Raw genomic sequence first — 13,397 nt, forward strand, 5'->3', positions numbered from 1 at the left:
CACCCACCAAAGAGGTTTTAGCCAGCCCTAAAGGAAAATCACCAGCACCAAAAGGACAGTAATTGAGAATAAAAATAGACAGTTCAAATCCTCTCTAAACTGGTTTAAGAGCAATTTACCAAACAACCGTTGAACAAGTAGAACATAAAGTGGAATGTGAGAGCTAATCTCAGTTTTATCTACAAAGTCGGGCTGTACCGGACTCTCCGGGGATTTATTTCAATATTAATATTATTTTTTTTTAACCGGTTTTGTTAATTGGGGTTTTAATTACTCAAGCATAAATAAATTGTCAGAAATAACAGGAAAATGCATAGATTTCTGTCAAATAAGGTAACACAGACTCATTGCCTTTACTGTTTGTGGACCGTGAATATACCTGCTTTTATGTTCTCCCTGCAGTCGCACCCTATAGGAGGGTAAATAATATCCCTCTCCGCAGCACATAATAGCACATCTAAGGCGTTGGTAATTGGCGGTGGTGGGTGAGCCAAAGCAGAATTGTCGTATCATGCGGCAAAAGTGAGAGCGGAACGCACAGCGGTAGACTGAGTGGGCAACGAATAAATAGTTTGCACTGTTCAGGGGAAAGTGTGTCTGATTGGTGGTTTATAGAGATCGCGCCGGTGTGTGGGCTAATGGACTGCAGCCAGCTAGTTTCCCGTCTACACATTCATGGCTCATTATAGATAAGTACTGGTGTGTGTTTGATTGCCATGAGCTGCGCCAACACCACAGCAACTCCAACAATGTCTTCTTTTACTCAACCTTGCTTAATTCATAACCAACAAAGCTTTTCTATCAGTGGGGCAGACCTGGAGCCAGTGTTGCAGTCGAGACCACCTAAACCGAGACCAAGTCATCACCAAGACCAGAGTGTATCGAGACCGAGACAAGACCGAGATTCTGAGGGTTTGAGACTGAGTCAAGACCAAGACCAAGGCAGGGCGAGACCGAGTCAAGACCAAGACCAGATTTGTGTTAGACAGCCAGAGCTTCTTCCCCCTCCCGCACTCACCTTCTTGGGTGTGCATGTAAAGGGGGCAGGGAGAGGGGGGTTCACGGTGAAACATTTCAAATTAGATATGAGTCAAGTTATTGGTTGCATTTGCAAGTTTTAACACATAGGCATAAATCAGACAATGCACAGGCAATTTAGCAAAATCCAGTTGTGGTCTTGACCGGCCTTGAAATAAAATCCTGAGTCATCTATATCTGAGACTGAGACAAGGCCGAGGAAAAATGCGGTCGATTCCGAGACCTTTCAAAAATTGGTCTTAAGCTCGGTCTTGGTCTCAAGACCGATCATAAGACCTCGAGTACTACAACACTGCCTGGAGCACCACTTCTAAAGCTGTCTTTGCAAGTGCCTTGAAGACCTTTTTTATTTTTCATTTGATAAACATGCTTTCATATCTGACCTGACATAGGCCCACGTGTCGCAGTTCCCCCTCTCGGCGGCTTCCCTGTCTCTCTCAATTTCTGCGCCAGCAGTCCAGCGTATCAGATATCATTTGGATCAGACAGTGTATCTATTTCCACAGCGGCCATCGCAAGCAACCAGCCTGCCTCCTCGACACCAAACAAACACCAGCCCACCGTGCCAAACGCACCGCTATCCGTGATTACCAAAAAAGATGCAGCGTTGAGCCCGGTCTATTATTTCCAATTTCTCCTGGAGAAAGTTAATCTAATGAGCATTATCGGCAGCTAATGGGAATTATAATTAGTCAGATGCAGCAGATTATCTCTGCATAATTAGCTGTGTCTGTCAGCTCCAATTAGCATGACAGGAATTAGGAGACTTTGGAGTTTGTAGGAGGAGAGGGAGGGAGAGAGGAGGGGTGAGGACAGGGAGAGATGGAAGAGGAGAGAGATGGGGGGAGGAAAGAGGGAGACAAAAACGGAAGGAGGAAGGGAGGTGTGGGTGGTGGGGAGAAGCAGGTTTTTGGCTCTCAGCTCAGCCTTGTGCGAAGGAGAGGGGATATGCATAGAAAGTAGGACGGGAACAAATGTTTTTTGGCGTGGAACGGTGGCGTGGAACACCAAAGGAACGGTGTTGATGGGTTTCAGGAAGAGGGGAGATTATGGTGCCGGCACGAAGATACATTATATATAGATTCAGTATATATATCCATCAGCAAACACCCCTGAGCAACGCACCAAACCTCCGCTAAATCACTGAAAATCCCTCTGGACGACAGGGACAGCTAAATGCTGTAAGTGTAGATGATGGGTAAAAAAATGTGACAAGGTTGAACTGCAACGCAGGCTTTACTGAATTACCCCAGCAAATTTTTCTTTGGCATGAAACACTTAGGGAAGAGTGTCGATCACTGACAAAGTTGTATTGAATAAAAAGCAACAAAATCCACAGTGACATTGAGCAATGTATTATTCATCATAAAAGCAGCTTGTTCACTGAGTCCAGCTGATAAAATCAAATGCCGGCGTAACATTTCAAAAACACACAGTTATCAACAATGAGAGAGCTTTAGAGCAGGGTTTCCCGCAGCACTTTGCAGTTAAGGCGGCCGCCTAAGCAACACACGCCTGCCGCCTTAACTACGTCGTCAAAAAAGATGGCAGATGGCAAACCCCACCCTACCACCTTAACTAACAAATTTTCTGCGGGAAACCCTGCTTTAGAGGATAGGTTTGGCTTTTTTTCAAGTCTACCTCGACACAATACTCGCATACCACATGTGCATTGAAGGAGTTATTGGTCACTGTAATCAATCCTAATGAAGTGATCCTTTCCTAAAGCAACTCCAATGTAAAAGATATTTGGTCTCCATTAACTCCCGATGGAAATATCTGGCGATTTAGCTGCTACATGCGCCACTCTGTTGACCAGCTAGTTGCTTACTTTGTCTGTCTGCTGTTCTGTTTGCTGGGCAGATGGTGTACAGTGAGTTTATCAGATCTTTTTAGTGCCTGATGCTGCCGGAGACACAGTTGATGAGAGCTGTGATAGTAAACCTTAGCTAAAAAGACGGTATAAAACTGCCTGTGCTGTTTTATGGAATAATCTGCAATGTCACCTAAAAATCAAATCAGTTATATCTTCAAGACCGTTCTCAAATTCGTTCTCTACCTGCCTGCGATTTCTTTCATTGAGCCTGCAACTCATTCAATCAGTCAGTACAAGCGACACTTTTTTAGATTACACATACTGTAGTCATCTGCTCCATTGTTGATATTGAAAATATCGAGCAGCTTTGACAGCTTCTACTCCTGCAAACCGTTATTTTGCAGGTATGTGCTCCGTGTCTTAACAGCACAACAAATGAAGAAACAAGCTTCCGACACCCTTGTGTTATTGCATTCAGCGTACGTTAAAAGAACACACATTTGGCTGGCATTCTCGCTGCTAAACAAACTACTTTGTCATATTTTTAATCAGTCTCATATCAGCAAACCAGCACCGCTGGAAGCCCTCTGGGAGCCGTCTCAATGAACACATTCAGGAAGATACACAGGCAGCTAAATAGCTTTTGATTGAGAAAAACCGTGTGCCGCATTTGCATAGATTATCTCTATCTATTTGACCAGGCTGTATGTGTCAGTAATGCAAAGTTGGTAAATAGCTGCAGTCAACAACGTACGTTAAACAACGTAAACAGCGGCACAGGCACAGCCCTGTGCGCACAGACGCAGTTAAGCTAACATGCCTTGCCTGTAAACAAACATGGCTGCTCACACAGACATGTTTGTGCACATAAAGCATGCAAGCACGCATGCTGGAACACAATGGGAAGGTGTGGGGAGTGGGGACAATAGAGTTTGACAGTGTAGAGTTAATGTGGTAAAACCTTAAGCTTCTCTTCGCTTGAGATTCTTGATCAGGCTCAGCTCATATTTACCAACGGATACACGACCCTGTGATGTGTGTACTCGCGCAGATACATATACACACACCCAGGCACACACAGTTGAGGCCACATGAATGCGTGCACACAGCCTGTTAAACACACAGACACACACGCTTCTCCAATCACCGCTCAAGGCTACTTCCCTCCCCACCGACTCATGCTATGTCAGTTCGCTTCCTGTCGTCCCCATCTGGCTGTGTTGACGTCTTGCTTCTTTGACAGGCGCACTGAAACTGACAGCATGATTTGTACTCCAGCACAAACATGCTTGGCAACATCAATTCCCATGGCATGGCTGGGAAAACGCCTGGGAATGCCTGTGACTGCGTGTTTTACACTTTTGGGTTGAACTGCAGAGCAGCGCGCAGCGGGTGAAGTGCTCTGAGTTCAACGTCTCACTCAAGAGCACTTTGTTTGATGGTGGATTGTCATTTTATACATTTGCCAGTGGCTCCTAGTACTTGCCATTTTTGTATGTCTTGCGGAGAACAGTTGGGCATTGGTATTGCGATCAGTTTTGAGATGTGTGTATATTTGTGTGTATAATCATCGATGGCGATATTGTAGCGATGTGGTAGGGTTGACTACTGGTGCTTTTCACAAAATATCCATGAACTTTTAGCCATCTATTTCAACCATTTATCCCTAAACATTAAGCTAACAATTTCAATCATTTATCCATGAACTTTTAGCCATCTATTTCAACCATTTATCCAATACGTTAAGCTTACTTTTTTAACGTCTTTGCTCGCCCAAAAGACCCAATCAGGAAGCAACTGTGGGTGTCAGCGTCATAGTTTCCAAAGGCCTCCGTTTCTGCCCGTCAAGACTACAATGTAACCCCGAAGATTTTAAACTAAAACGGCATCAGCGGCGTTTCCAAATGTCTATTTTAGGGGCTCTGAAACGCTGGAGTAGTGTGGACTAAGGCGTAAACGTAGCAAAAGTTATGTGTTTTATAACGAAAACGTAGTAGTGTGGATGTAGCCTCAGGTTGGTGGGAGGCATGTCCTTCTGTCATAGCTGGTAGCTTTCTGCTTATTGTAGCATTAAGTATACAAAAGATTAGTATCATGCACATTTGTAATCCTATCTGTGAATTTAGTTTCTCCCTAAACACAATTAGGTGGACACATTTTCACATCTTCTATCTTTTTTTCAAATTAGCTGAGCTACTTCACATCTTTCCACGTACCCCTTGTCAACTGCAGAAGTACCCGCTGGACTTCACGTACCTCTGGTTGGGAACCACTGGTTTACAATGGCCTCTTCCAATGAACACAGCTCAGAAAATCTTCTGGTAATAAAAAGTAAGGAGTCAAATGCGAAGGGAATGCAAATGAGCTCCTAATTATCCACCAGAGACCCTTCCAAGTAGAATAGTGTTTGTGCACCAAACCAATTTTTAAAGGTTGTTTTTTTTTTTGCATTATTGATTTTTTTTTAAAATAAACACAGATACATTCCCAAATAATAAGCCCTAATCATGTGTAATATATAGATTAAGAGCTTAGTGAATCTTAACTGGATAAACAATCCTGAACTATGTTTGTTTTTTCACATATTCAATCTTACATTTAATAAAATGACAGATCATGAGCTTAAAGTCCTTTGGCCTTTTGAAACAGATTTCCAAAATGAGTCCCTAGGTACTGTAAGGGGGAATTTACATCAGCGGTCCCAATGTTTGAGCATTTAGATTGGTGGGCGGGAGAGGGCTCGCTGCAAATCGATTGGTGCCTGCAAGGGTGGGCATGGTTCAAGCTGCACTGAGCCTCCCGGAGTCGAGTGTGTGTCTTCTGGGCAAAATCTGTGGATTAAAGGAGGCCTGAACTTGAAACAGGAAAGGACAGAGCAGTCAATAACACACTGATTAATGATAATGGCATGCAAGCCAGGGGGATAATCTTTCTAAGCTCTTTTTTATCTAAGGACCGATTGACTGAAAACATGGAGGACAGAAACAAAATGCACCAATCCCAAAGCAAACCAGGGGCTTCCAGGGGTAAATGTTTGTTTATGTCTTCGGTTTTTATAAGCATGATTAGAAATGCATCCGCTGTCATAGCAGGCCATGGTAATGAGTCGGCTTAAAACTCGGACTCTGATCCCTGAATATTTTCAACCAGAATACTTTTTCTTTGGGGAATATCAAAACAAAAACAATTGTTGCATTACCTCTTTTTTTGCCATCATATGCTCTTGGAGCTGTTTGGATAAATGCATTCCTGCAGAGGTACTGGTTAGGTTAGCATCTATTTCTTTTAAGATTATTTTTTGGGGCTTTTCCCTTTATTTAGTGACAGTGGATAGATGTGAAAGGGGGAGAGAGATGGGGGATGACACGCAGCAAAGGGCCGCAGGTCGGATTCGAACCCGGGCCGCTGCAGGACTCAGCCAACATGGGGCGAACGCTCTTACTTGGTGAGCTAGAGGCCACCCCAGGTTAGCATCTATTTTGATAACCTCCAATATATTCCTCCACCAATTGTCCATATTATTCCGCAATCGCATCATCCATTTGCGCATCCGTCAGTGCAATTTCCTGTCACCTTGCTACAAAATATGACCATTAAAGCCCCACTTATTAGAATAACAAATTCAAATTCCCTCCTCCCATTTTACCCCCTGTTTATCAAATGCTTATTGACAGGGATGAAATGGAAATTATGGTTTATCCGGGCCTCTTCCCATCAATCTGGTCCATCTGAGACTTGAAAGCCCTGCTCAGAAATTTAAGAGACGCTGATCCTCATGCTCAGGCCTCATCCACTTGCCTATGGATTTGCCACAACTGCCGGCTAATGTATGCCGCCTCATGGATGCAATAATTCCCTATGTCCACAGTCGTGAAGAAGCGTGGGGACTCTGACGGTCTCAAGACGGATCGGATGCTTCTAGTGTTTATCTGAGGAGCTTGTCATCAGTGTGTGGATTGGAGATGGATGTTCTGCTCTCGCCTTAGTGGGAAAGGCCTGCTGAGCTTTGTGAACTTGGACCCTGTGGGAGGCGCAACCTTCCACCCCTTCATGTCTTATACACCATTTTTTCATTTTCCATCCTGTTGTGTGCCGTTTCTCTGATCTCGCTGATAACTGAGCCAGTTGGCGGCTTCCATCCTCTTCTCTTTGCGTCCCTCACCCCTTGTTTCATCTCTCCTCCCTCACACATCCATACCTTCCTATTTTCCTCTACCATCCCTCTGTCCTTCACAGTCTTGCATTCTAGGGGCCAAGCACCGGCTCTCCTGGCCCCACGCTTCCCGTTCGATCGGCCCAATAGTTTATTCACTTCACCCAGACACAAAAGACATCAAGCTGACTGATCAGTGGGCAGGAGCCAGGGCATGGCTGATCAATGAGGCCTTGGGCAGAGCGGAGGGGGGGTGGAAGGAGGATGGATGGATGGAGGGAGGCGAGGGAGCAGCAGGGGGGAGGGAGGGCTGGACAGGTAGGCTGACAGACGCACAATCAGCGGACTAATCGATGGGAACTTTTGCTGAGCTCAGATAAGAGGGTGCAGCCCGTTCAGCACACGCAACCGAATCCTCACTGACAGACGCTTTTGTTTCCCATGCTCATGAGCTTTATGCTGCTCTAGGTGACACCACTGCAACAAAAAAAATAAATAACAAAAGGTACAATACACGAAACAGCAAGATAGCATCTGATTCATTTGTTTGTGTAAGCACTGGCTCTTCAAACCCTGCGTTACCTGAAACAGGTGTAAAAAAAAAATCTACTAATGTGGTGTGATAAATGCCCTCTCCATAATGAAACTGTGTGTATGCGTATGTGTCGGCGGGAACCATCGATTGGACTCCATTCATGTCTTTGTTTGTCTGTCCATCACAGTAATTGCGCAGACAATATTGATTCGATATATTGCAAAACAATGGAAGCTCCTGAGTGTTTCCTGTTGTCTTACTTCACCACTTTCAAATGTAAATTCCCCTGTCAAGACAATTTTTCAAGTTTAACGGTCTTGAAACCAATCTTATAATTCCACTATCTGCATTAAGGCACTGCGTGCTCTACAATCTGTTGCACCATGTAGACAGAGAGAAATATGGTAAATGAAAGCCATTTACAGAGCCCAGAGAAAGCACAGAGAGAGAGAGAGATAAGAGCCACAGTCCCTGTCCTCACAGTGTGATGGGGTCATCAGCAGAATCCCACTTTTTTTTTTTTTTTTATCACTTAACCTTCCCTCTCTCTCTTACCCTATCACTCATGGGTGCAGACACACATTCACACACAAACCAGCTGGGAGTTGATGGAGGAATTGTGTTTGTGACTTATTTCCAGGGACACGAGTGGGTCATCGGAAAAGCTGCATCTGATATTTTCTTTTTGTTATTAAAAAAGTGTTTGTTCAGTGAATGCCAGGGATGACATGCAAGAAGCAGTGCCTTCATGTAGAACCAATCCACACACTCAGCTCATGATCTCATCCATTTCCATGCAACATACTTTTCAGATTAAGATTTTATTTTTTGCCTATAAAAATGAATCTTCCTCCAATGCATTCATGACAGATGTTTGCCCACGTTTCACCGTAAAGACGGGAAGTAGTGATAATACGCACATCAGAGCCAGATTCAACTCAATGCCTTCCCAGCACACCTGGATGGTTTCCCAGGCAAGTGTGCTTGTCCACCTGTACACCCGCTGTGTGGGGAAATCTTTACAGAACTTGGACAGAAAGTGGCTTCAAGCCCAGTCGGTGAAAGGCACAGTGCGTCAAGTGGCTTGCAAGCTGATCGATAGCGAGCTAATTGGAAAATAGCGGCAGGAAATGTGATAATGTGGCTGTTCGCTCTGGTCCTACTCCGGCTGCAGTCCCCACCCGCCTTCCCTCCCTCTTTTCCCGCTCTCGGGGGTCGGGTTTGGGTCCTTCAATCTAGCGGTTCTCTAATAAGGCTGGAGCCACTGGTCGACCCGAATGAACATCACAGCTGTTCTAACCGAGACACACATAGGCGTAGGAGTGCTGCCGCATGCTTACAAGCACATTTGTTACCACGTATATGCACAAGATGAGAATCGCAGCAAGAGAAGCTGGTGAGATCGCGCTTGACGTGCAGCAATAGCATACAGCAATCAGAGTGGCAGACAAGAAAGCACAAGGGCAAGGTGAAGGGGGGAAAAGGGTGTGCCAACAAACAAAAAAAGGTTCAGTGCTCGTCATACGAGAAAGTGACACAGCGAAATTCATTCCAGCTTCTTCGTGCAATAGGTTGTGCGGAAAACTAAGTGATGTAGGGACTTCTTCCACCTCTTCTACCTCCTCGTCACGTAACAGGACCGCAAGTCAACACAGTTAGGAATTTGCAACTTATATGGTAGCTTCGTCCATTTTGGACTCTTTCCTCAAAGGTCAAGATGGTTTGAAAGTGGTCGACGGGCGCAGCATAGTTTTCATTTGGGTCTGAAATGACGCTTTTGTAAATAGGTGGCTGGTCCTCAGGAGAAGTGTATTGAATGAGGTGGAAAAGAGTTGGGTTGATGATGAAACGGAAGGACTTGGGAGAACGAACGAGGGAACTGGAAGCAGGAGGGGAGGGGAGGAAAGGAGAGGGTCTCTTGTCCCATTCCAGACTCAAGGGATCTCCACATGTCACCAGAACTGTTGTACTGTCAGACATGAGTGACAGTGATGGGCACTGTGGGCCTGGGATCCAGTGTTTTTTCCACTCCTCCCAATTCCCCCAGCTATGCCTTTCTATCCCTGTGACAAGTTGAGGAGACGTCATGTCAGCTGAAGTACGGCAGTCTTTGTCTTACTCCAACCCCTTTGCTGGGGTTTTGTCTACCTTTCTTCTCTTTTTTTATGCCTAATTTCTTTCTCTTGATCTCTAAGCCTTATTGCCTAGCCTCTCCATTTTTTTTTTTTTTTTTTGTCATTCTTGTTTTTCTTCGTACTCATTTGCTCTTTGACACATCTCTTCAGTCCCACCCTTATATTCTCCTGTTCGGTCTTTCTCTCTTCCAGTGCTCTTTCTTTATTCCTTGGAATGGCAGTTCCAGAGTGGTTGTCACAAAAATAGAGCAGCTGTGGTCAACACCTGCCTGGTTTTCTAGATTATGGTCCATTTCTTTGATAAGCCACCGTTTGTCTGCATCAAAGGTACTGTTTTTAGGACATGCTTCAGAGGAAGATGTGGCACCCCATGGAGCAGTGCTATCAACTTTCCTTTTTGCTGTCGTCACCTTCAGCTTTAACTCTGGGTCATGACAGCTCTACATGATCCCAAATGGCACCTTTTTGTGTCTGTAAAAGCAAAGAGTAGGGTTAGTAGGACTGGTGCAGGTGAATGAATCTTATTTGCATTCAGCCAGGGAGGGATGCTGGATGTTTTCCTGCAAGAGCCTGCCTCAATAATGGTTTTACACAATAATAATGATGATAATAATTTTTACTTTAGTAATCACGCAAGGGGCAATTACAATGTTTTCACTCTGTTGTTAGAATACTCATTACACACAGGCCTGCAATACGCACACTCAATATACATGCTCAGTACCTATGCATGCACTAATGGAGAGATATCAGAGTGAGGGGGCTGCAGCTGAGGTGCCTTGCTCAAGAGCATCTTGGCAGTGCCCAGGAGGTGAACAAGCACCTCTCCAGCTACATTTCAAAGGTCTGCACACAAGAGGTCAGAGTATCCTTTGTATGCAACAGCCTACTTTATATATTATGTGAGAGACACACATACACACATATACACACTGCGGAGTTGTCAGACACAGTTTTGACGTTGGAAAGATGTGGGGGAGGAGTTCTCTAAAGTTTTTTGACCATCTGACAAGCAGTTCCAATGGAGTATACTGCCTCCTTTACGGTGTTCTAAGCGATGTCACGCGTTTTTTAGGCTACAACATTTTTTGTCACATACATCAAACATCTCCTCACTATCTGCTAGCTGCCTGTCCCCTGAACACACTGTAAAAAAACGCGGTCTCTGTAGACAGCCCAGGCTCCACAAACGGCAACAAAAACAAACTGCGCCAACCTGCACCACCAAACATAACAAACAGTGTTCCAGCCAATAACCGACAAGAAGGATTTGGGGGTGGGGGTCGGGGAGTTAGTGCGCAGAAGGGAAGGGAGGGGATGGGATGAGGAGGAGCGAGGGGCGAGCTAACCTCCGTTTTGTTTGACAATACTTCGAACGTCAACAAGAAGTGACATCCCACAACATCGCTTAGAGCACCTTTAAGTACTCTTGATTGGTGCAGTGAATCATACAAATGGGGATAAAGGCTCACACTAGAGCCTGTACAACAGGGAAGAGCACGCAGACTAAACTGGAGAAAAAGGTGGAAGAGTAGCAGCAGAGGGGACTATTATGACAATAAACTACATCCTACACTATTAACTCATTGGGCTGATGCAGCAAAGGAGCATCTTTGCTTTTCCTCCTTCAACTTGGCACATCATAGGTGTACAACCTGATGTTAAATGGCATAAACGGCTCCAGCCTCAGGCAGTACTGTATGTGAAATATCCCAGACTACCTTTGCATTTCTGTGTCCTGCCATGTGCTATATAGCAACACAGTTTGTACGTTAAAGCGTACTGTATGAGATGCAGTATTTGTTGCTGATTAGTATGTTGCAATATTGTGTTGTACCCATGTATGAGTGGGTAAGTGTAAAGTAAAACCATTTTGATATTGCGTGTAGGGCTACAACGAGTTATTTTCATTATCAATGTCAAAAATGGCCATCGCAAGTTTCCAGGCCCAAAGTCTGACTAAAAGTCCCACGGCCAAAGTTATTTGGTTTACGTAAGCTAGTATAGTAGTGGTATATGACAGAGAATGGCAGCAAATTTGAGAAGCCGGAACCATCGGCAATAAATGATGCATTGTCAAGTAATAACTTCAGAACTACATTTATGTCTAAAACACTTTCAGCACTCAAGTATTCTCTTGTAGACCATGTTACAAAAGTCCTTGACAGTTTCCCATCAGTGAAACTGCATTAAGCTCTCGGTTTCCCTTTTTCCCTTTTTTTTTTTTTTTTTTAATCACAGTGGAGCCCTTATCAAGTGGGCTGCATCTTAAAAGCAGTCTCCCCTGTTCTTCTTTGACTATCTCTGCTCCAACAACACCATTTCTTTTGCTGTGAAGACAAGCCAATCTTGTTGTGTGTGTGTGTGTGTGTGTGTGTGTGTGTGTGTGTTCGTTCCTTTTCTCAAAAGCTGCCTGGCTTACCTGTATCTCCAGCTTCATCAACCTCCTGATGAAACCCAAACTGGCCCTTCTGCTGATAAGGTAAGCCAGGCAACGAGATATATCCATCATTCACCTACTTAACACACACGCAGACAGAAGTACACACACGCTTACCTGTGAGTTAGTGAGTGAGTGTGTGTGGTGGTGGTGGTGGTGGTGGTGGGGGGGGGGGTTATACAATAACAAGATTAGGATTAGAAATGTGAATGAAATCACACCCTCTGCTGCCACCCAAGTAATCAAACGGCCTCAAACAAAAGAGCAGTTCATTTAGTGCCACTAATTCCTGCTTGGTGGCTTCACAGCATTGCACTTTCATTATTCTATTAACCCCCACCACTCTTCCCCCATACACATACACACACACACACACACACACACACACACACACACACACACACACACACACACCCAAACGCACAAATCCCCATAAATTGTGTTATGGGACTGCTGCCAAAGCGGAGCCTGGGTTCAGCTGGCTAGTTAATCATCTCCTATAGCATGTAATTCTTGTAAACAAGTCGTTCGCGCACCAAGAGAGCGCATGCTCCCCCCCCCAGGCTCTAGTTAGCCGTGATGTGGCAGCGTACCTGGGAATAGTAATTAATGTGCGAAAGGGCCAAAGGTCGCAAGGTGTTCATAATTGACTCCCTGTGCCAAGTAGCAGTGGAAGCATGGAAAATAACTCCCCGGCGTGGAATCGGTCGTCATGGCAGTGCTCCTGGGGGATGGAGTGGAGTGGCGCGGAGCGTGAATATGAACAAATATGAATTACGCTCTGGAGAAGAGGGTTGCCAAGTGCGGGCATGTATCTATGTACGTGCTGCTGCATTGACTAGCGCCCATCTGTGCTTCCAAGCAGCGGACCTTTTAGATGAAACGAAACGTTGTTAATTCTTCACATTCACACAGTTCAGTGCAGTGAAATGTAACTCCTGCATTCAACCCGTGCGAAGCAGTAGGAGAAAAAAACTGACATTGCGATATTTTTTTCACTGCGATATATATTGCGATATGAAAAAAGAAAGTGATTGGTGGTTCGCTGTGCATGCAGACCTGCACGTGCACTAGCAACAAACTCTGTGTATACAAGAACAATTAAATCGGTGTACATTACTTTATATCAGAGAGACTTCTGTTGTAGATTAGTGTTACGTTTCCAGCGTCGCGGCTCTCCGAACCGTAACGTTAGCTGGGACGTAGGGGTGTGAATCTTTACTGGTCTCACGATATAATTGATTACGATTATTCTGTCAACGATTCGAATCGATTCGATA

The 13,397-nt window shown here is 44.8% G+C and overlaps 1 long non-coding RNA gene across 1 annotated transcript in view; it reads left to right on the forward strand.

The window, feature by feature from the left end:
* The window catches only part of LOC116039809, a 196,067-nt gene that overhangs the window by 27,636 nt on the left and 155,034 nt on the right, over positions 1 to 13,397 (forward strand). Inside the window, exon 3 of the long non-coding RNA XR_004896095.1 lies at positions 12,087 to 12,159. This is a non-coding gene — a long non-coding RNA (uncharacterized LOC116039809). The remainder of the gene's footprint in view (positions 1 to 12,086; positions 12,160 to 13,397) is intronic.

This window comes from Sander lucioperca, chromosome 20 (genome assembly GCF_008315115.2).
Source record: "Sander lucioperca isolate FBNREF2018 chromosome 20, SLUC_FBN_1.2, whole genome shotgun sequence".
Classification (NCBI taxonomy): Eukaryota; Metazoa; Chordata; class Actinopteri; order Perciformes; family Percidae; genus Sander; species Sander lucioperca.